This window comes from Ambystoma mexicanum, chromosome 6q, assembly GCF_040938575.1.
Source record: "Ambystoma mexicanum isolate Mex_15411 chromosome 6q, UKY_AmexF1_1, whole genome shotgun sequence".
Taxonomy (NCBI): domain Eukaryota; kingdom Metazoa; phylum Chordata; class Amphibia; order Caudata; family Ambystomatidae; genus Ambystoma; species Ambystoma mexicanum.
In genome coordinates, this window is record NC_090937.1 from 1,648,160,005 (window position 1) to 1,648,184,496 (window position 24,492).

Genomic DNA, 24,492 nt, shown 5'->3' on the forward strand with positions numbered 1-24,492 from the left:
CTACGGATCGCAGGTCTAAAAGGAATCTTTCTGTGGAGCATGCGCAGTATGAAGTGTAAAGGAGCTGGGCATGCGCATTGGAGAGAGTGTAAAGGAGCTGGGCATGCGCATTGAAGAGACTGTAAAGGAGCTGGGCATGCGCATTGGAGAGATTGCTTCTCTCGATTGGGGTTTAGGGCACGGCAACTGAACGCGATCCAACAAGGAATCCTGCACTGCGGAGCATGCGCAGTATAAAGTGTTAAACTACTGGGCATGCGTAGTGCAGACACTGCCCACCTCATGGCCTGTCCCTCTTCCCCCGCGGGGTCACCGACGCCCCGGATCCTCCTTATCTGCAGAGCTGGGCCTGGGAAGGTCAGTGGTTTAATATTCCCATTAATTTCAGCATCACATCCATTAAGGTCCAGGAAGGAGTGTTTCTGCCCCAGATATCTCCCTTCCTTGTCTTTTCACACTCCTGCTCTCCCCGGACCCTCCTTTTCTGGCCTCTCCTCTCGCCCTCTGCCTGTCTCTGGGCCTTCATCTTCTCAGAGGTCTTCCTCTCGGTCACTTACACTCCTCAGCACCCTGCCTGTTCTTTTTATTCTATTTTACCCTGCAGATAAGAATCATTGCAAAGCTGTCAATGTCACTGCACAATATCTATTTCTATAGGGGCAGATTTTACTAAAAGGGCAGCCCAAGCCCAGCAAGCTAGGTCAGCATGAGCCCAGCAAGCCAGGACCATGAGCCCTGCTATCTAGGTCAGCCCGAGCCCAGCCAGCTAGGTCAGCAGGAGCCCAGCCAGCTAGGTCAGCACGAGCCCAGCAAGCTAAGTCAGCACGAGCCCAGCAAGCTAGGTCAGCATGAGCCCTGCTATCTAGGTCAGCCCGAGCCCAGCAAGCTAGGTCAGCATGAGCCCAGCAAGCTAGGTCAGCAGGAGCACTGCCAGCTAGGTCAGCACAAGCCCAGCAAGCTAGGAGGTCTTTCAAGTGTACTCAGTGCTTTATGTTGGGTAAGAAATTGAGTTGGGACCCTCATTTCTCAGCTTGCCTGATGGGTGTGGTCCAAGATTTGATGAGCTTAGCCTAAGAAGAACATGTTAAAATGCACATGGGTGATCTGGCCTGCATAACTAACTGCATATCGCAGCACCATCTGCTTGGTACCAAGTGTGTGATCTTGGGCAAATCATTTAATTGTGCTGTGTCTTATCTGCAGCTCTGTAAATTATAGCTTATGTTGATATATATTGCCATTATTAAAACACAGGACTATAGAGTTGTTCGATATATAATACTAGAGCAATTTAGGAATTGTGCACCGCAGTTATTTGCCACTTGGCTTACGTATGGCAACTTATTCTAATGTCACAAAGACTGATGATGCTTGTTGAAATGTCATTTTCTGTGAAGTCACTTCTGTTGGTGCAATCCGTATGCAAAATACGAGGTTTACCTGTATTTTGCCACAGAGCGCTTAAACAGAGTTTCCTGCATCTGTACTGGTCATGCAGTTTTTTTGTTATGTTCTCAAAAAATTAGATTGGGGGGAGAAGTAGATTGGGGGGAGGGTTGGCGGGTTGGGGGCGTGAATGAATTGCTCCTTCACACCAGACGTTCCTGAGACATACAAACACTCCAACATCTTTCAGTGCTGCGTCCATTCCACCCCCTCCTCTAAGGACGCACATAGTTACATCTGTATTTCTCCCTGTCTACAAAATCTCCAAAAGCAGGTTATGCCATAAACGCATATGAAATATCTGGGAATCCTACTGCGCATGCACACAAACATCCAGTACATTACTTCTTTCCAAGGAAACTTGGGCTGAGTGATTTAAATGTACCCTTTAGAAGCAAGACATGGACAAAGGAATGTCCATCCAACCGAATCTCTAGGTGTCAAAACAGATTTCTTCCTAAATGCCCTCCAGCGACACACACCCTACTGCAGCAATCTCCTTGCATCCTGCTTGAACAAAGCATCCAAACGCCCCACAGCCCGCCTCAACATGATACGCAGTGAGTCAGTAGCCATGCATGACCGATCACATCACGTTCTGCCTGTGGTTCCATGTCATTTCATCGCGGGATGTTTTTTCGCTGGGTTTTTGACCGCAATTTTTTTTTTTTTACAAAAACCCCATCACATTTTTTTAATTTTATTTTTGGGGGTTACCCCCCATTTTCTCTAATTTGTATTTAATCCCAAAAACCCACACCCCATAAATATAATTTACTAACCCCCCCCCTAAAAAAAGAGATGGGTTTTTAAAAAAAAAAAATGTTGCAGCAAAAAACCCAGCGAAAAAAACATCCCGCGATGAAAGGACGTCGTACCCTGCCTCTATACACATATGACCATAGCGTGTAACCTCCCCAACCTAAGAGCCCATGTATACCCTTGTACTGTGGCGGGCAACCCTCACAACAACTCTACACAACTGCGTTGCCTCCCACACACAATGCAAGCTGTGATTTGATGGACAATCTGAATACACATGTTATTCCGACCATATACTTTACCCACTTATCTTTCAACTTTTTGTCTGTGCAAAGATACATGGGCCGATATGTGGAATGCAAATCTGAAAAAAATATGACCGGGTTAAAGCATCTGCTGTAGAGTTCTGTTTGTAAACAGGCACAGGGTTTCATCTTTGCTAGGAAGACCCGAATTTGTATCTTTATGAGATAGAGAAAATGTCAATACGGAATTGTGTAATAGAAGCTGCTCTTAGGCAGCGCCAAAAGCCTGATTCATATATAATGAGTATTAAAATGAATCCCCTTAAATAGTTGGTGAGTAGGTGGGTATGCTTGGACCCCACCCCTAGTCAGCACTGAAGGCCCAGCCACATGTGCATATAACCCCCCCCCTCCCTTGGTGCAGCAGCCGTCATTAGTAAGGCCGAGCCCCACTGATGGCAAACCCTGTGTCATGCACAGGAGCCTGCCATCAGCATAAGAATTGCCCCCTTTAGGGGGTTACGTGGATGAGATGGCACTGGCCTCTTACCTTCTCCCCCAGAGAACACTTGTCTCTAAAGGGGGTGGGGGTTATTTACCTTGATTTGTTAAAGAATGCAGTACCCCCCCAGCCTTGCCTGTTTCCAGATAAACACGTACATGTGTGTTTCCTCCAGGCAGCTGTAACTGACAGACATGCTGGCCTCAGCTGTGGCTGGCTGGCCCTTCTGTCAGTCACAGCTGCCTGACTTAATCATTGCAGCGGGCTCAACACATGCTGCGGCCGTGGCGGGATTATGTCCTGCCGCAGCCTGGTGTGACCGAGGGGGCCCCAGCTCAGCTTCAGTTTTTGGAGACTGCTGGGGGCTCGGCCCCGGCTGGCAGCGGCACACTTAAAGCACTTAATGTACTGCCCACTTAAACCATTTTAGGAAATGATGGCTCGAGATGCCTGTGTCTGGAGAAGGCTCCCCTCAGTTGAGGAGTGTGGTGGTAATGCAGGGCAGCACGTGGAGTGTGGACGACATGCAGAAAGTAACCTTGCTTCTGCTGGCATTGACACTCACATCCTTGCCTGTTCCCATATCTTCCGACTCTTTGTCAAACTATTTGCAATTTCTTTGTCAGTACCCTGGTATGGTATGTTTTTATCCCACGCCCACAGTTAACCAACATGTAAAGTTATAATCCTGCAATTAATGTATTTATTCCATGCCAAACTATGTGCAATCTAACCAGCTTGCAATTTACGTGGTACAACTGTAACCAACTCCCACAGCAAACGAAACAACTGTAACCATATTCTTAAGTAAGCGCCCAGATGCCTCAGGGCGTGGGGCGCTCTATAAATGTACAAATACATAAAATAAATATGGATGTGATCATCTAAGTACTTCTAAACAAGATAACGTTGCTGATAAAGATAATCATACCCGACGATCCAGGAAAACATACCTATAACAACCGAAGGACAAATCAACGACTCAAATAAAATATCCTTAACATCATGGAACACAAGGGGTTATAACCATCTATTGAAAAACCCCTCTATAACTCTAGCAGATTCGGAAATAATCTCCCTACAAGAGACCTGGTTGACCGATGAGGTCCTTTGTGAGGGATATATAACTTGGCTGAATCCCGCAATACCCTCGAATATAGGCAGACCGGCATCAGATGCTAATCCTAATGAAAATCAACACGATGTGGTCAATAACTGCAAGAAAGAACATCAATTCCTGGTCTCAATACATTACTATCAGTATGCCAGCCTATAACTCACTACATATGACACAATGCGTAGAATATAGATGTATCCCAATCTTTAACATCTATTGGAACCCTACTGCAATTAGTGACAACAAATTTATCGATTCCATATGTGAGGAAATTGATTCCATCGCGCGATCTAACAACGAAAACGATTTCATCATAGTTGGTGATTTCAATTTTCATCTTTGCGATAAAGAAGGCAATAAATTTACACTGCAAGAAATGTCTCCCCGTGCAAGGAAATAGATGAAGGAATTGAGAATCCGTAATATTACATTAACTGACCAACCCGTGAATGCAAAGGGAATACCATGTTCGACATGGACAGGACAAAACTCCACTTCAATAATTGATTATATATTTGCCTCTGAAACTTTACAGAAATTAGTAATTGCAACTAATAACACTCCAAATGATGCAAGCGATCATCATCAAATTTCAATTTCATGGCATGCCCAAAAAACTATCAATGAGCAAATAAACTTACCAGAAAAGTATCAAATGGGCTGAATAAGTTAATAATACGAAACCACCAAGTCCGCGAAATACTTTCTACATTTCAAGAAGCCCCGTTGAAGGATCAGGAAAAGTTGAATTATGGATGGATATTAGAAAAATACAAACATCCGGAAGTAAAATCTAAGAATTCGTCTAGGATGTCCTATAGCCATCAATATAATCCAGAAATCAAACAAAAAAAACAAGAGCATCAAAAAAGACTACGACAATTGAAACTAAAGAAAGAATCTGACTTCGAAAAACAAATAAAAAAGAAAAACAAAGTTACTCAAATTTCCTAAAAACCAACAAGTCTATAATGAAACAACATGATGCCGAAGCGATTCTGAGAGCTTTACAAAACAAAAATACGAAAAGTCTATGATCAATGATGACCGACAATTCTACCCAACAAACAATGATACAAGAGGTGGAACCTCATACGTGGGTTAAACATGATCAAGAAGTCTATAACAGCAAAACACCAAACTTGTTAACAAACATAGCAAACAACAAGTGCACTTGGAAATTTAACTGGGACGTGGAGGACATAACAAACAAAATTAAAGCCTTGAATCCATCTCGAGCTCCTGGCCCGGACAGGCCTTCAAACACAATTCTTAAAGCAACACCGGAAGAATGGGCAAAATTCTTCTTTCATCTATTGCAACTCATAGAAAAAAGAGAAGAAATCCCTTACACCTGGATAGTTGCGATTGTAATCCCTATTTACAAAACAGGAGACCGAAAGAAGCCAAGTAACTACAGACCAATAGCTCTTCTAGACCCGTTGGGAAAATTATTTGCAAGCTATTTACAAAAACAACTGAACAATTGGGCAGCAAATAACGGAAAGCAAGCGAAAAGACAAACAGGATTTGTGACAAAGATTGGAACCAATGTAAATCTACTACTACTGAATATGATAAAAGCAGAAGCAAGCATAAGAAACCAACAAGTCTATGCCCTGTTCATAGACCTGAAAATGGCATTTGACTCCGTACACAGACATAAACTCTGGGAGAAACTAACATCATGGGGTTGCCCTACTTACATCTTAAATCCAATAATTCAATTATACTCAAACACATCTATTCGAGTTCGCCTAACAAATGATGGTATGGTCACACAATCCATCCCTACTCAGAACGGATTGAAACAAGGATGCCCTTTAGCTGCTTGTTTATATAATCTATATACCAACGATTTTGAAGACCAAATACAAAATCTGAAAGCAAATCCTCAGAAGATTAATAACTAATCTATCCACACATTAATCTATGCTGACGACATCATAATATTAGATAAAACCATAAAAGGCTTACAAGAATCCTTGAATAAAGCACAAGAGTATATGTGCACATATGACTTGCAAATTAACACAAGCAAAACAAAGGTCATGAAACTGTTCATTCAAAATCGGACAATCCAACATCCCATAAAAACTTTGCTTGGAAATAAAGAAATATCAACAACAAAGACAATAAAATATCTGGGTGCTCTGACCAGGAAGGTTCTTTCACCTGAAATATGGAACATATTCAGTAAAGGCTTCAACGTTATTATACAGACAAAAAGTAGTTCCAATAATAACCTATGCCAGTGAATCCTTAATCAACGAGAAGGTCATTAATTGGTCTTTTCTAGAATGGTTATACTGGCGAAAAACGCTAGCTCTCCCAAAATCGTTTCCCATTGCAAGGATCCGATTTGAATTGGGCCTACAGTCTATTGAATCTATAGTCTCATGGAAACAGATGGACCTCTATAGAAAAATCATTTCGGATGACCAGATCCCGTCACTAGAAATACTAAAAAGACCAAGCATTTCAAACAGTAGCTCTTTCGAAATGGACAACAATAAAAAGAAAATTACAATTTGAAGAAATATCAGAAGAAATGTTGACAAAGAGACCTCAGCAAGCGAAACGAAAATTAAAAAACGACTGGATAAAAAACGGTAGATATGCAAAAAACGTACAAACGTTACCTCAAATGTGATATAGAGGTAAGAGCTCTAAACGAACTACCAGAATATCTAAGTCATTTTCTTGACAGAATGATTTGTGATCTATTTCTGAGACTTCGCCTAAATATATTACCAACCAGGTACTATGTAGCAAGGTTTGACAAGATTCTGATTGTAGATTCTGTAAAGAAGTGCAAATAACAAAAACCTTATTCCATCTAATTATGGTGTGTCCTGTGTTGAAAGAAAAAAGAGAACTATTCAGAGACTTCTTTAGAATCGCGAACAAAGCGAAGACGACTAAAGAAAGATGGGCTAATCTCCTAAAAGGAAACGATCAATGGCTAATCATTACAATAATTGAATTTTGGATTGAGATCATAAAATGAGTTGTAATGCACAGAACAAATGTATCGTTTAATAATGAACCTGAAAAAGTATTTTAAATGTAAAGTTTGTAAAATCAAACAAAACATTTTAATTAAAAAAAAAATATCCAGAGTGTCCACGCATGCGAGAGAAGGTAGCATTGCCCATACCACACGTTATCCATAGTTCTTTTGTCCATGCCAGTTCCCGCCAAACACCATTCTGGCCAGAATTTCTTTTGTTCTGTTGCAGGACTACCAGTCCCAGAAGCCCATACAACTACTAAAGTCATTTCCCCTGCATACCGAATTAAAAAATGAAATCACCAACCAAATGGAATGTCCAAACAACATCAGTGATCTCACTGAATATCAGAGGTGGCATCTCGGTTGCACACCAGAGAGACTCATAAGCCTAGAAAGAGGGCATGCCTGGATTGTGGTTTTGAATCCTCCAGGTGCTGTGGCCTAACGCCGGGGGAACGGGTAAGCCCAGATTGGCCCAGGAAGCCAGATGAACAACGCAACCAATGGAATGGGGTACGAAAACCTAAAGGAAGGCAAAGAAATTGCAGGGGATATAGAAACTCTACAAGAGCCAAACAGAGTGGAGGCGGAGGTTGGGTGTGGTCAGATGGAGTGGAAGCGAACCGAGGGACCCAGTGGATGGAAGGTGGAGCGGAGCATTGCAGAGATTGTGCTGGAGTTTTTTAGGTGTGGTGTTGGTAGTGAGAGAGTGATTGGGTGAATGCTGTGATGAATTAGTAAGTGTATTGTAGACTGAGAGAGGCCAGATATAGAGTAGTAGATCATTTGAGTGAAAATAAGAGGCATGACGGAGAGTGAAATGAGTGTGAGAACAGAGTGGAGAGGGGAGAGTAGAAAGGACAAGGAAGAGTAGAGAGGGGCGTGGAGAGTAGTGTATAGTAGAGCATTGAGAGGCGACTGGTGAGGAAAGAACAGCTTAGACAGAGTGTGAACAGTGGCTGGACAGAAGAGAGAGAGTGGGAAGACAACTGGAGGGAGTGAGACAGAGAGGGAGAGTAGAATCAAGGTAGCAGTGAGTTCAGGGAGAGGAGACAAAGGGAGTGACTGAGGGCATGAACCAGGGTTTCTAACATTGGCACACTAGAAACATACCCTCCTAATTTTCCCATTGAGATACCATGGGGACTTTTAGGTGATTGCACCCCTAGAGAATCCCCAGAGGGGGCGAGATAGATGAGGCCTTTTGCCTCCTGGATAGCTAGTCTTAGATAGTAGGTGCAACTGATCACTTTTTGGAAAGCCTAGCGTTTAGGGATGCCTGGGTTAGGATGGAGGGAACCATTGCATCCTCATAAAACAGCTCCACGATACCCTTGGTATCTCAGAGCGGGCACTGGACCGGCTGAATTCCTTCCTCACTGACTTCCCTCTCAGGTCATCCTGGGCTCTTTTTCCTCCTCTACCCCTATCTCCATCTATGGTATTCCCCAGGGCTCTAACCTCGCACCCTGGGTCTTTAACGTCTATCTTGCTCTGCTTGCTCACCTTACCTCCACTTTCTCCCCACACAGTGTTATGCAGATGACACCCAAGTCTTATTCAAACTTCCCTCGGATGCACCCCCTTCTTCCTTGACCATTCCCGACTGCCTATCCGCTATCCAGTCCTGGTGTGCCTCCATTGATCTCTGCCTCAATGCCAGCAGGACTGAGGTCCTTCCTAATGGGACTCCCGCTCCCTCTTTCCTCCCTTCACTCTGGCCACCCTCTATGGGCTCTCCCCTTCTGCTGCATCTGTAGCCAGAAACCTTGGAGTCATCTTCGAATCCTCCTTCCTCCCTCACATCTCGGACCTTGCCAAGAAGGCTCATTTTCATCCCCTCTTCCTCAGAGGTATCCTTTTTTCCTGACTTTTCCCCAGAAGCTCAATGTCTCTAGAGCTCTGGTACTCTCTAGGCTTGACTACTGCAAAAGCCTCTTCCTTAATCTACCCTCTTCCTCTCTTAGTCCCCTCCAGCTTGTCGGGAATAGGGCTGTGTAAGGGAGGAAGAGTCTTTTTGACCCCCCTACATTCCGTGCAAAGAGAATGTTATGCTCATTCAATTGCTGGAAACGTCCCTTGTCTTTGCTCCTGGTGACGGAGCAAGGAAGCCATTGCATGACACATATCCAATTCATTTTATGCGTCTCCAGACTCCATTTTTGTGTGCCCCTGACTCCATCTTTTTACTAGGCTGCACGAAAACTGCTAATAAGCCATGTCTCCCCTCTGCAAGCACAGCGCACAGTCAGCCCAGCCAACCCCCACCTCCTCCTCTGCGCCGTGCCACGGCTGTCCTGTTCTCACGGAAGCTTGCGCACGAATTGTTGCAAACTGACATTGTATTCTTATTCTTCCTCTGAGATCACTTCCCTGTGTGTGACCGGGCTAAGGCCCGGCATGCAAAACTCATCCGTCTCCACAAAACATGCTCCTGCTCTGTAGACTCCCTCCTTTAGGAATTATTGTCCGTATACCCTTCGCTCCATGCATTCCTTTCATGTAGCCGTTGGTGGGAACCTTTCCCATGGGACACCCTAGATTGCCTCCGCGTATAACTAATCCAGTGTGATAATATATTGTCCATGTACTAACACCTGTCAATGCTTTGTTTGATCCACAAAATGCTAGGCAAATGAACCTTAGAATGACACGCTCAGATAAGGCGCCTGGACCACGCACCCCTGTCTCAATTGAGGCCTAGGTCATGAATGTGCATGTTTGCTCACGATTTATAGATGACCCTCCATTTTTCTCCTAAGGTTTACGTTTTACATGCAATCACTGTGTAGTTTAGATTAGTTAGAATTACAACGGCACAGACGCAGCACAACCTTCACCCCCCAGATGAGCCCAGCTGAACCACATGCCACAAGAAGCAACAAGTTCAGCACCGGCCAATCAAACGGCATCGTCACATATATTGTATACTGTACTATCTAACTGGGCAAATGAAATGGCACCAAGTAACACATCTGAATATTGTCATAGATGATGTGTATTTTAGATAAAATGTGATGTTTCTCTATTTTCTGCAGAGTGCTCTCGGAGATGCAGAGTCCTCTGCATGCCACATTTATTATTATAAAGCAACTCTTTGACTCACAATCATTCTACTGGTCTCATTCCCTACTGGGGTGTGTTCATTTACTCTGAGTTTTGGGTTGTAATTTCTGGGGAATGACCACTTTCAGCTGCAAGACTTATCCTTGACCTCAAGCCCAGGGACTGTATCTTTCCAGCCCTAAAATCTCTCCACTGGGTCCCGATTGCTGGAAGGATCACATTTAAATCTCTTGCATCATCCATAAGGCTGTCTGGGTCCGAGGACCAATGTATCTACAACTTGCTCTCACCAAATACTTTCCTTCCAGATCCTTACGCTCCTCCGGCTCCAACTCTCTGCGTGTCAGGCTATTTTCTAAGCAGCAAGCTGGTGGCAGATCTCTCTTCTCGGCCTCCTCTAGAACAGCCTCCCCCCTCTTCTCTGACTTGAGCCGGCTCTCCTCAAATTCAAGACGCTCCTCAAGACTTTCTCTTCCCCTCCTCCCCCCTCTCACTCCTGTGCTAATACCCCACAGTAGCTGAGATTTGTGGCCTGAGACCTTATGTGCCTTTCTGGGTCCTGACCTCCCTTCCCCCAATCACCTTCAGCCTTCCATGCATTCCAGCACTTGCTTTCAGGCACCCACTTGCTTGTGTTTTCACAGGGCTGCACTTTGGCAGGCGATCACTCCGTACTAAGCAATCTCTGCCAGGCACTTACTGTTGCACACAACAAACTCTCTGGCACTTCTCTCTGTGGAATTCCTGGCACTTACCCCCTTCCCCGTTTATCTCTCCCTGCACGTTTTGAATGCTCCCAATTGCCTAGTAGGACCGCCCCTTTCACCCTGATCATCTGTTTATTTTTTTGCCTTTGTTCCCATTTCCCCTTTGCTCTGTGGGTTCTTTGAAACACAATTTATTGATGTATAAGCACCTCAGAAGGCGCCACTTCTACCTGCTGAGTGGACCTTCCCACTGCCACCTTCACATGATCCCGATTGCTCACTAAAGCATTACAATGCCCTTTGACCTCCTCTAAACAGACTTTTATTTCACTGGAAAGTTTGTGTTTCCAACACACTTTCACAGGCACCATATTCTGTCGTGAGCCTGAGAGACATCTGGCTGCCTTCCCCCAGCAGGAGCTGGAGCTCCCCCTTCCCACTGCATGAGCAGTGCCTTGCCAGGAGACCTGTTCCCCTCAGAAGGTAGGCAATCTGCCTCACTGCGCCATTATCTGAAGTCTGAAGCGCCTTGCTGAAATAATCTTTTTTGCTCGCCGGAGCCCCTCCATAATTCGCCACTACAACTGTGGTGGGCTGCATGCCACTCATTTCTGCCTCCACTGTACTGGAGTACACCGAAGTGGAGACCACGAGGACATCGGCAATCCAAAATGGCAGCCTGTATTATTTACTCTCTGTTTCCATATGAGGAAACACATCAGGGACAGTAACTGTTCCTGATTGGCTGCAAGCATACACTTACTGGCCAACTGCAAGCCGGCAGGTTTCTAAGCCGGCCCACAGTTCAAAGGCACACTTTCAAAGGCACCATATCCTGTCGTGAGCCTGTCAGGAGCCGTCGAGCCCAGGGCCACAACCCCTGCTCCCTCCGTGACGCTCACCTGCCGCCAACACTGCTTGACTGGGTAAGCGTGCTGCCATCTAACTTTAAAGCCCTTCCCTTGCAGTCATTAACATGAGTCATATGCTAAGGCTCCCACTGTATTACTGCTCGTCTCATTAACCCCAAGTCCCACCTAGTTTGAATCCACACAGTTCTCTTAGCCAACGTGCAAACTCCTATCCTGCCCACTTACTGCTACGACCTACAGACTTTCAAAGCCACCCATGGACGCAATTCCTACTCATTAGCATTGTGCATATGCTGTATATAGGTAAACAGTTTGTCGCGCTGCATTTAAATACACCACCTGCATTAATGGTACGATCTAGACTTCCACTCTTGGCTAGTGCCATCCTTGATCTTGCGCATTTTAATCCCCAATCATTGTGTTACGTAGTCCCTTGACACACCAAGTCCTTATGTATCACTGCTCCTTTGATACCCATCCACTGTGCGCCCCATTCTTACGCCATTTCTACAGTATTGGTTTAGAATTCTGCTGCACTGAGCCTAAATTCATGCCTTATCAGGCCACTATGCATTACTGCTTTATGATTCCCTCCCATGGGGGTATCCAGACTCTTGCATCCTGGATACAGTCTCTCTAATAGCAACCTTAGTAGATCTGCATATTCCGTAGCCAATGTTGAAACTGCCTACCTGTGTGCACCTAGTTTGCCTACCTGTGTGTACCTAGCCAAAGTTGAGCCAAAGTTGAACCTGCCTATTTGTGTGTACCTAGCCAAAGTTGTATCTGCCTATTTATGTGCACCTAGCCTAAGTTGTATATGCCTATTTGTATACACCTTGTCAAAGTTGAATCTGCCTATTTGTGAGCCTCTAGTCAAAGTTGAATCTGCCTATTTGTATGTGTCCTGTGACTCCCCAGAAGGACCTTCTTTCCCAAGACGTGTGGTTCCCTCACCCCCACTCTCAGCACCACTCTCCTCACCTGTAGAATCCGAGGTGGTAGTTTCGCTGATGCCTTGCCGGTGGTCCAGATAATTATTTTCCTTCTTTGGTGTGGGTGACCAGACACGGGTAGAAGCCGTGGTGGATTTAGCACAAAACCACACCACGACTCCAGCCCCGGGCACAGGCAATCTGGGGGAAAAAGCAAAAAGGCAGAAAAAAAACCCAGGGTGTAGCGAGCACAGCTGGTCTCCTTCCAATTGGTACCGGGAGATACTGCTCCGATGGTAAGTAGGCACAAGACAGTAGGGCAAATGCCGAAACCTTCCTAAGCAACAGGAGTAAAGAGGAAGGCAAACATAATTGAAGCAGTGGAGTCAGCTCTGGAGTTCAAAGAATGAAAAAACTGGAGCGAGCAGTGGGAGCCTAACTGAAGAAGGAGGAGTGAGAAGAATAAATGCATACCTAAAGGGAGCGAGAGGGCCCCAGAGAACAGGTGAGTAGAGGGAGAAAATAGAACAAGAGGGTACAGGCACACGGAAAAGAGGGTACTGAAAGAAAAGCCTAACAAGAGCAAGGCGGAAAGCGAGAGTAAAAGAGAGGGCAAGAAAAAGAGTTTCGGTGTGAAGCAGAAGGTACAGTAGGAATACTTAGCGTCAGAACCGAAAAGAGCAAGAAAGCCGATCCGGACTGTTGCAACGCGCCGACCACTGGGATAACAGGAACTAAGTAATTTCAGCGGCGGCCATGATGGAAAAAACACTAGAGCCAAGGCATAAATTAGTTTTAAAAAATGGATTAGCAGAGTTTGCTAATTAAAATGGTCTTGATTAGCAAACAAACCCATTTGATTAGCAATGGTATACTAATATTTTTAATGGCACAGAAACAAGCAACAATACAGCATTTTTATGTACTACTAAAGTAAGACATGAGTGAAAAAGAGTCAGGCCTTGGAAATTCTTTCGATTCCGCTAGACTTGCACGTCAAGTAACTTAGTTTACCTACTCAACCTAAGAGAAATGCACTCGACCCTTGGCAAAAGATGACAAAAAATGTAAATGCACTTTCTGTAAAATGGTGCATGTCGCCAAAAACCCACTTTAGGTTTTGCACGTTGCTGCCGCACAGAGGCCAGCCATGCCCAGTGAAACCTTTATTTGACATTTACTACAAACAAATTAAATACAAGTTTCAAATGTCCCCTGCAAATGGTATTCGCCCCTTCATAAAATCTTCACGACTAGAGCCCTGGATGAGTGTCTGTAAAAGGGTCGCTGCATTAATGGACACAAATAGGTATGATGAAAAGACTCTGAAAACGATTTGGCCAACTCTCTCATATTTGTACTGTTATACAAGGCAATCATAATCAACAAGACAATCGTAATCGTAGAGCAAAGGGAGCTCTGGAAGCTAACTAGGCTGGATGATATTGCTGCAGATCTGTAGATGTACAGACTGGATGGACTATTGATCACTACATATCTAGTTAGTTTTGTGTATTCATGTAAGAGGAAGGAAAGTAAGAGACTAAGCAGAGTGTATGGCATAGCAGACAGAGAACTGGACAAACTAGGTGGAAACTTGTAGTTTGAGGCCATCTCACTTTCAGGATATCTGGGATAAAGCATGGTGAAAGATATAAGGTCCAGGAGCATGGGCTGAACACCAGTTGGAGATATATGTAACCAGTAGGTCACAAAACTATGTTTTCCATAAAAAGTATTTGGCCGTGTATTCATGTACATTTTCAAAAGTGTTCCCTCGTCAATATGATGCATCTTCCCCAATAAAATGAAATCTAGTTGACACAGAGATTTAGATATACTAACCTAAAGTTCACTGTAAAGCATGGAGACACTGCAATGTTCCACAGTAGCAATACAGCAGTTATGCATTTTGTAAGGAATGGAAATGCAGGACTGCCCTTTAAAAAATATATAGTTAACACATAGTGGTCTTTGCGAGATAGGATATAGTTGGCTTAATAAAAAAAAAGTGTCAACCCGATTACCTCTGGCTTGCAATTATTTGAAGAAAGAAAATTCTTGACTAGCACTCCCACACTGGCCTTTGGCACTTAAGAGTGGAGGAAATGACTACTGTGGTAAACAGAGGGAAAAAAGGTGGTGCTGGGGGCAAGAGAGGAATGCAGGGTGAGCCATGCTTTCATTTAACAGGGTTACTTAAATAGCTACCTTTGCTACACTTGTGTCAATTTAACTAGCAAACCTACAGAATTGCATAGTAAATTGCTATACGACACTGCTTATTTTATGCCTTGTAGAGCGTTGCAGCCGTTCGGAGGAGAACGTGGTGGAACATTCTAATGGCGGTTCAGCCGTATCCGCGGCAACCACCACCAGTTAGACTGGAATGTGACAGTGTGTACCTAGTTAAAGTTGAATCTGCCTATTTGTGTGTACCTAGCCAAAGTTGAATCTGACTATTTCTGTGTACCTAGCCAAAGTTGAATCTGCCTATTTTTGTGCACCTAGCCTAAGTCGAATCTGCCTATTTGTGTGCACCTAGCCAAAGTTGTATCTGCCTATTTGTGAGCCTCTAGACAAAGTTCAATCAGCATATTTGTGCGCACCTACCCTAGGTCGAATCTGCCTATTTGTGTGCACCTAGCCTAAATCGAATCTGCCTATTTGTCCGTACCCAGCCAAAGTTGTATCTGCCTATTTGTGTGCACCTAGCCTAAGTCAAATCTGCCTATTTTAGCCCTACAACCTAGATCACACTTCAGCCAAGACCATGCTCACCTGGTTCACACTCATCATGTTCCCCTTCTGTGTCATACAAGATAGTGTACCTTGCAGCAGTAATAACTACATAGCTTTCACTAATGGCCTAGCCAAACTTGGATGCCTGAGACACTCCCCATCCTCTGCCCCACACCCTTCCTGCCCACCATGTCACCCTTCCCACCTATCTACCATCAAAAACCACACCACCAAAGACAGTGACCGCCCTGTTGACATCTTAGCCAACGCTATCTCTGATAGAACTTTGTGTCACCTTAGACCAAGTGTTCCATGTTTGACAGGGGGCACCAATCCTAGTATTAAGCCCAACCACACCAAACCCAATACTAAGCCCCCCACAACCAAGCCTCCAGGAAACACAGTCACAGTCAACCCTAACCTCACAGCCCGTAACAGTAGATTAGGCACCAGACTCCCCCTTATGATTAGCAAGCTTTTTGCCAAACCCCACACTAAGACTAATATTAAGGACATAGCCTCTAACAAGCCCAAATCACTCCCCCTAAAAGGAGCTGTACTAAATGTCAGGTCCCTTGTTGTCCTACAGAAATCGCTGACATCATCCTGACTAACGATCTTGACTTCCTCGCCATAGCAGAAACTTGACTACATGAGCCATCAGGACCCTACTTAACCTTAGCAATTCCTGACAAATACTCCATCCTAAAGCCGACAGACCCAATGCTCGGGGAGGAGGTGTAGCTATCATCTTTAAATCATCCTTAGACCTCAGATCAGTCACTTCCTCTCCTCTAAAATCATGTGAGCATCTTACAATGAAGTTGCAAACCTCTCCCAAGAGCACGATCTCCATTCACTTAATATATAAACCCTGAGGTCATCCTGGAGCCTTTGAGGAAGACATTACCTCTCTAATAGCTGAGAACTCTAAGCCATCAGTCCAAATTATTGAGAAAAAAGAAAGCTAAACTAGAAACACTCTGGAAAATGGCACCATCTGCTGAAAATAAAACTAATCTTAAGAATATCTCCTCCGTATATAAAAAGGAGATAATTCGCACCAAGAAAGAAGCCTACAATGTTAGGATAAATCGGGCAGGATCCTGCACCAAAGAATTATTCAATATGCTAAAGGAATTAGAAAATCCTAATCCACCCACAGATACTTGCACGAAAGGCAAACCCTGGTGCACTAGTATCCAGAACGCCCTTGCCATCAAAATCACAGGGCTCCAAACCAAAATAGAGTATACACGACAACAACTTACCAGTAGCAAGTCTACCAGCCCAAGTATACCAGCGCCCACTGACACTAATTCAGGCTGTACATTCAAAAAGGTAACCATACCGTAAGTACAAAAAATATAGACTCTCTAAAACCATCCAACTGCAAAGGGGACAGCTGCCCTGCCCAGATTATAAAAGACGCAGCCAGAGATCTATCCCCTTTCATCACTAAACTAATAAACCTGCCTTTCTCCACTAATTCAGTCCCTACCAACCTGAAACAATCATGGGTTCTCCCACTTCTAAAAAAAACAATCATTAGACCCGGAAATACCCACTAATTACAGACCCATCACCACGGTCCCATTCTTGCTAAAAATCCTTGACAGAGTTGCCTACCTGCAAATTCAGGACTACCTAGAGACAAACCAACTGTTAGGAATACGTCAATCTGGCTTTAGACCTGAACACAGAACAGAAACTGCCCTGGTTGACCTCAAAAGTCAGATTGATGAAATCAAAGATAAAGGTAACGCCGCCATCCTACTCCTTTTAGACCTCTCTGCTGCCTTCTACTTGGTCGATCACAATATCCTCTGCAACCATCTATCTTCCGCAGCTCACTTCTCCTCCTCTTCTGTCATGTGGATACAATCCTTCTTGGCTAATAGAACCATGAGGGTTTTCTCACCAGTAGTGGTAGCGGACCCTATGCCTATCACTTGCGGTGTCCCACAAGACTCTTGCGTGTTGCCCACTTTGTACAATATATTTACAAAGCCACTCTTTGACAAACTGGACCATCTGGGTGTCACCTACACCAATTATGCAGATGACACCCAGATACTCCTTACTCTCTCAGGTGACTACAATGCTGACGGCACCCAGATTAACTAAATCTTCTCCATCATTCAGGCATGGATGGCCACACACGGCCTCTGCCTGAATGATGAGAAAACTGAGCTTCTCCTTGTTGGTCAACCCAACAACCTGTTGAAACTCAGCCCCAATTACAATAGCATAATCATCGATGGTAACACCATTCCCATTGTTAAAAGTGTGAAAACCCTTGGCTTTTATCTTGATGCCAACACTAACCTTTCCAAACAAATTAACATGACTGCCTCAGCCACTGGCTACACTGGTAAACTGATCAGTGCCTGTAGACCTTTCTTGTCCTCTAATAGCTGCCTTACACTGGCCAGGGCTCTTATACAGTCCAAACCGGACTACTGTAAATGTCTATACTAGGCGCAAACCAATCCATAATTGATAAACTACAGGTACTCCAATATAATGTGCTACGAGCAGCATTACACATCCCAAGCGAGAGCACATCTCTTCCACCAGAAAATCGTGCAACTGGCACTCCATACAACAAAAAATTGACCTAAAAACCATCTGTCTCACATAAAAAGCCTTAAACCATCTAGCCCCACCTTATCTCACCAACAAATTCACCTTAAAATCTGCTATCAGAATTACAAGATCCTCTAATACCTTATGCCTAACGGAGTCCAGATTCACCTTAAAAAGAGCTGGAGATTCCAGCTTCATGGTCCTTGCCTCCCACCTTTGGATCACCATACCACTTAACATCAAATCTATCGAGTTCTTTCAGTCTTTTAGGAAACAGGTTATTAGATGGTCACTGGATAAAAACTAGCATTTACCATCTTCTCTCTCATATGTCTGACGATACTGTTTATACTTTAAATTGTGCTTTTACCTACAAACTGTATAAATGTATAACTGTAAACTGTATATAATGTACTATGTAACCATGTCCCGAAGCGCCCTTTTACCTCTGGGTCTGGAGCGCTATATAAATAAATAAAACAAACAAAAACAAACAAACTCCAATTTTAGCTCGCAAATTAACTCAAAAGGATATTCAGCGCTGAGATTTCTGGTGCTGCTAATCACACCACCTCAGCAAGCTCTTTCAACGTATGATGTAAACCTTGCAGGGTATAGTGCCCTTCAGGCACCGATTTAACCTCTCCCCCCACCCTCTCGTCCAGACTGGTTTCATGTTCTGTAAGTAAGGTCAGCCCTATCGGCCCTTCTCCCATTTCACTTTGGGCCACTGTCTCCAGTGACATCCTACTCACAAATTATGATTGTCAGTCAAATTGAATGCCCTTACACATCGGTCATTGATAAAATTACTGTCCTTACCCACAACCAGTTTCCTTCCCACTTCCGGTCTCGTATCCTTAATGGATCCTAGTCTTGGCTGATTATCTCGCCCCTTACTAAAGGAGTCTTCCAGTCTTTTCGGTTTTGCAATAGCAGTCCCAATGTTAAAGCCAGATGTAGTCATTTTTGAGGAACCGTTACCTTTCCTTTACCTTTTTAATTTGGCTTTTTCCCCTGCACTTACTGTCATTTTATCCCTCGGAGTTGGGCACACCAACTGCGTCTTATTTCTTGGCCTAAACTCATTGCCTCGTCCACAAACTGAATTGGCCGAATCAGTGAGGAGTCCCTGCCTTGCGGCCCCCTCACAGTTGTTCACAACTGCCCCTTCTCCCACACTGAATTGATGTTTATTGTTCCAGTGGCTGGTTTTCCCTTTCGACACTCTTCCTCTTATTTAACAGACACTCCGAAACGAGTCCTCTTAGTGATCTTGGGATATCAGTCGCTCACCCCTCGCACAACCTTTTCTGCTTCCCGGTCATTTCAGTACATTTATTTATCCCCACTTTTCTCCCTGCAGTTGAAGAGCCAACTTCATCTTTGTCAGCGAGTATTTCAGATTGCAGAGTATCCGTTTGGGGCTCACTCCGTAGATCGCACATACCTCACATGCTTACTGCTTACAGTTACTGGTACCATCTTGTAAGTAATACGCAAGTGAATCCACAACACATTCTTCTCCCAGCATCTTCACTCCAACGCTGTCCACAGACCACAGCAAGCCACTCTGCATCACTTCTCTGCGCTGCACTTTGCGCTGTAAAAGCAGTTGTACATGTTTGTACAAGCAGTCCACTCAACTTGTCTCCGCCCCAGTAGTAAGCTCTGTAGAGATACTCTCACCACAGCAAACCACTTTGCACCATTTATCCGCTTTGTGCTGTAAAAGCAGTTATAAATGTTTGTACAAGCAGTCCACCCCACTTGTCTCTGCCTCCAGTAGTAAGCACTGTAGAGATACTCTCACCACAGCAAACCAATTTGCACCATTTATCCGCTTTGTGCTCTAAAAGCAGTTATAAATGTTTGTACAAGCAGTCCACCCCACTTGTTTCCGCCCCCAGTAGTAAGCACTGTAGAGATACTCTTGTTAGACCAGAAACGACCCTATAGTATGTATAGTATGTATATTATATTGGCCAGAAACCAATTGCATCATGTGACAAACATCGCAGACACAGAACCGTCAATTTAACCAGAGGGCGTCCATTTTGTGAAATATCCGCCATTTGCATTTTCCTTTCTGTCAAAACGCTTTGCAAAATGTATTCTATGTTTCAAGCTCATGCACGGCCTGCATGTTGAAAGACCAACCCAGACAGGAATGTTAAACGATACAGGAATACATTGTTTTCCTCCCTCACAAAGTCCTTTGAGGCGAGCAGAAACTGCATCTAATCAGCGGCCCAGGTGCGGGCTGTCTTGCAAACTCTGTAGCAATAGGCAGATAAAGCATGATTTATATTCTTTTAGCGGTACTCCTTCGCGGAGACTGGTGTTTTCTGCCTCAGAACTGTCTGACCCTTGGTTCATGAACAGAAACACATAGATAACGTGCTAAGGAATGTTTCTCTCCTACGAACATGATATCCTTGCTGAACTAAGAGCTTTATGTTCTCCAAAACAAAAAGCGGTCTCTGCTACTGTTGCTAGAATCAGTATATTTAGAATGAATAGAGACTTGTAATAACATGTCATAATTGTCATGATTGTCAATCACCGAACCCTAGCCTAAAAGATATATTATGGCGGTTTGAATTGCCTTCAACGATTGCATGTTATGTATATATATTGTTGCTTGAGCGTTGCTCGCTCTCTTGCATCTCACAAGGTCTGTGTACACACGTTGCGAGATGTTAGACCCCAGTCGGCCGACTGAGCATACTTTGAAATAAACCAGACTTGTTTGGAAATCGAACCTCGTGTCTGTCGTGTCACTAAAGTATATGGTTATTGTGCCTTAGTTTCCATATGCGGGGTCTTTATGGCCTAGCAAATATTGCGCCCGAATAGGGACCCTCCCCCTTTTGCTCAATCGTATACGTTAAGTTTGACGAAGGCAAAAATGAGTCGAGGACGAAGCCACCGAGCCGGGATCGAAAGGTGTTCAGGGTGCCCCTGTAGAAGTGATGAGACTCCTTTGCAGATCTTTACACATCCGATCACTGATCGACGAGCAGAGCCCAGGGAGCATCGAGGCAAGGGTCCTGAAACGAGGCAGATTGAGCCGGACACGCAATCACGACGATTCATGGTTGCATCTGTATATGGATGAATTGCGTTTTGAGTGACAAATTGATTGATCAGGTGAGTCGAGCACCGATTCTTAAACATCCTGATATTGATCGAGTGTTGCTCTGGCAAGATCAAACGGCCAGGGTAACAGAAGGGTAAGGATTAACTATGCCTGGGAAATTGTCTTCCTGCCTAGTGGGATTTTTCCACTGCGGTAGACAATCTTTGGAAACTGGCCAGGTCGCGCCACCCGCAGGGCCGCCGGCATTTGAAATGTATGTAAAATACGGTATAGGGTCAAAAGTGTTTAATGCGATTTGATATAAGCAGACCAGACATGTATCAGACTTACAGTGGCCTAATGATGGGAGCTTTGAATTAGCACGTATAGAACACTTAGAATCAGTATTGCTACGTAAGAAAGCCAGACCAGCGGCGTTCAACGTCGTGAGAGACAGTAGGAAGAAAGCTAATCTCTGTTTGAGAAGTAGAGAGAAACACATGCACAGACATAAAACGAATGCAGAGAAAGCGCTAGAGCTTGATCAGCATCAACAGACAGAGGACCTTAGAAAATGGACAGGGCTTTCCAATTAGGTGTACAGAAAATATATCCACAACAAGATTTCCATACATCAGATGAGCTAATAAACAAAATCTTGAATGAGCGAAGAAATGAACATCAAAGTAGTAGTGACCCAGTTGCACCTCCTCCTTATGTACCTCCCATTCCCGTTGTTCCATCTGCACCAGTAGCAAGTTCCTCTTCCCCTGTGCCCGTGACATAATTTCCTCCACCGCCGTCAGAGCGTGAATTAGCCGATTTGGCAGGCAGTTCTAAAGAGATGGGGCCTGCGCAAGGAAGCAGTAGAGTGACTCATAGTACGGTTAGCAAAGAGGAGCTGAGAACTTGGGCAGCAACGTATATTGAAGGTGGCGATGAAGCAGCTTTGCAGAGTTCCATATCTGACCATAGCGCCCTTGGTGAACAGCAGGTATTGTTAGAATGCATGGGGAATTATCTTGTGAAAAAATGGAGTGATTTGACTGACACATTTGCACCGCAAGAGTTGCGTGATTTGGTTGTTCTATCTCATTTGCGGGATAATGCATTGAAAGTACGAGAACATGGAGGCCGAATATTTGTGTTTAAGCAGGAGCTTTCTCGATTGCATAGAGAATTAATGAAGAAAGATAAACCGCATATGTCATATGTCCAGCAATGATTTTTTCCGCCGTTGAAGCCTGTTAGTGAAGAGATGAGAATTTGTACGCGAGATGCGCTTAGATGGATTTCAGATGCAGCCATTTCCCCAATTGAAGTGCATTATACGTTTAGTCAGTATACACCAGAGATGCAGAGAAAGGTATTACAGGTCATGGTTTAGTATTTGCAAGGTGAATGTATGAAGAATAAGACATGTTGTCCTGCTGAATTAATGACTATTTATAAAAGAGCATTTTCGCCTGAAACTGGAACGACTGCTTTTTCTCTTGATTTAGCTATATTGCTTGATAAAGGACCAAATGTAGAACCACCTAGCTTGCAATTACCCATGAGGGAAGTGCCTCCCACGTTTGTCCCGAAAGTAGAAGTTGCTGCCACTGGAACGGTTGCAGCCAACACAATAGAAACCCATTATACTGCACAGTTTGTACATGTCCCTTTTTCTAGACAAGAAGTAAATAATATCAGGCAGATGATCCCTGATATTAGGAAAAACCCATCAGAATTCTATAAAGAAATTGAATCTGTTTTGAATTCCTCTGTTTTTACATTGAGTGACATGGATTTATTGTTTCCTGTGATTCTTCCTGTAGACATATGGAAACAGGTTAGAAATTTAAATGACGCAACGTTTTTAGGTGACACCAGGGAGAATTTGATTAGAATTGATGGTGAGAGAAAGGCTGGAGAAACACCGCCGCAAGTCATTTTGGCTTTGCCAGTGCGAATAGTAGAGAAATTGAAAACATTGGTACCCGAGAAGAGAATAGTTCGGGATAAATTGACTGCTTGTTTACAGGGCAAAGATGAAGGAGTGACATATTATTTTAATTGATTTGAAGAAGTATTTGCAGATTTTAGTAGTCAAGACTTGAGTACTGAACCCGTGAAGAGATTGTCTGTTGATAAGTTTGTGCGAGGGTTGTTACCGAAAATTCAAAATTTAATAATGACATCTGAAAGTGCATGGCAAGCAAAAGCACAAAGTGAGGTATTACACATTGCCCAGTATTATGAGAACAGAGTGAATGCAGAGAATGGCAAAGAAATAAGGGACAAGGGGAATTTGAAAACAAGAGTATGGATGCAGCAAGTAGCAAACAATAATAGAGGTCAGGGGGACGCACAATCCAGAGCCCAATTTTCCAACATGCAAGGTGGTCCAATAGGGATTAATCAATGTGCCTATTATAGACAAGAAGGCCATTGGCGAGCACAGTGCCCGCAGATACCATATCGAAATGGGACTTTCCAGAGAAGGCAGAATAGAGGTCGCCCGGGAACACAAGGACAGAATAAGAACCAAAGAGAGCCACAATTTCAGAATAACCAGGGGAATCGGAATCAGAATCAGAACCAGAACCAACAACAGCGAAACAACACAAGTGATGGAAATGTTTTTGACAATCAGTCCATTGCATATTACACTGGCGACTTTAAATCAGACGATGTATTTTTCTACTAGGACAGCTCGAAACGGGGGTTGGAACCAGTATCTATTCCCGTAGACCAGAAAGGGCCCTATGTAGAAATGAAGGTTGGGAATAGGGAACACATTTTTCTAGTGGACACAGGTGCACAAAAATATTCGATTGACCATCAACAGGTTCCAGATATACCACTGTCGGGGCAGAACAATGTCTCAGTAGGGTTCTCAGGTACACCAGTAATTAGTCCAGTATCACAATCAGTACCTATAACACTAGGTCCATTCACCAAGTCTTGCCCATTTCTTTTGATGAAAAATTACGGTGAAAATGTGTTGATTAAATTTGTTGAAAAAATTGATTGTGGTTATTTATTGTTCTCCTGATGGAGTGTATTTGACAATATCGCCACAAAAGACTCCTGTGTAACAATTTTTAACTAAACCATTACCGACTGAATTGAGTAAAGTACCGGCTTGTATATGGGCAGTGAACGACAATGATGTTGGTTGTTTAAAAGTAGAGCCAGTGAAAATTGTTTTGAAAGAAGGAATTACATTGCCGCGTATTACGCAATATAAAATTTCGACCGAAGGGGAGAAAGCATTGAAATGCATTGTGATGGATTTGATTAAAAGAAACGTAATTGAAGAGATTTCTGGTAGCACTTGCAATAGTCCGTTCTTCCGGTTTACAAGAAAGGAGGTAATGAAATACCGTACCTTTTCATAATTGATCTTCGCGGATTGAATAAAGT

At 43.9% G+C, this 24,492-nt stretch overlaps 1 protein-coding gene across 1 annotated transcript in view; it reads left to right on the forward strand.

Moving 5' to 3' along the window:
* Positions 1 to 250: 250 nt before the first annotated feature.
* The window catches only part of LOC138516977 (zinc finger protein 84-like), a 35,479-nt gene continuing 11,237 nt past the window's right edge, over positions 251 to 24,492 (forward strand). The window contains exon 1 of the mRNA XM_069632464.1: positions 251 to 357. The gene's annotated coding sequence lies outside the window, so the exon portion shown is untranslated. The remainder of the gene's footprint in view (positions 358 to 24,492) is intronic.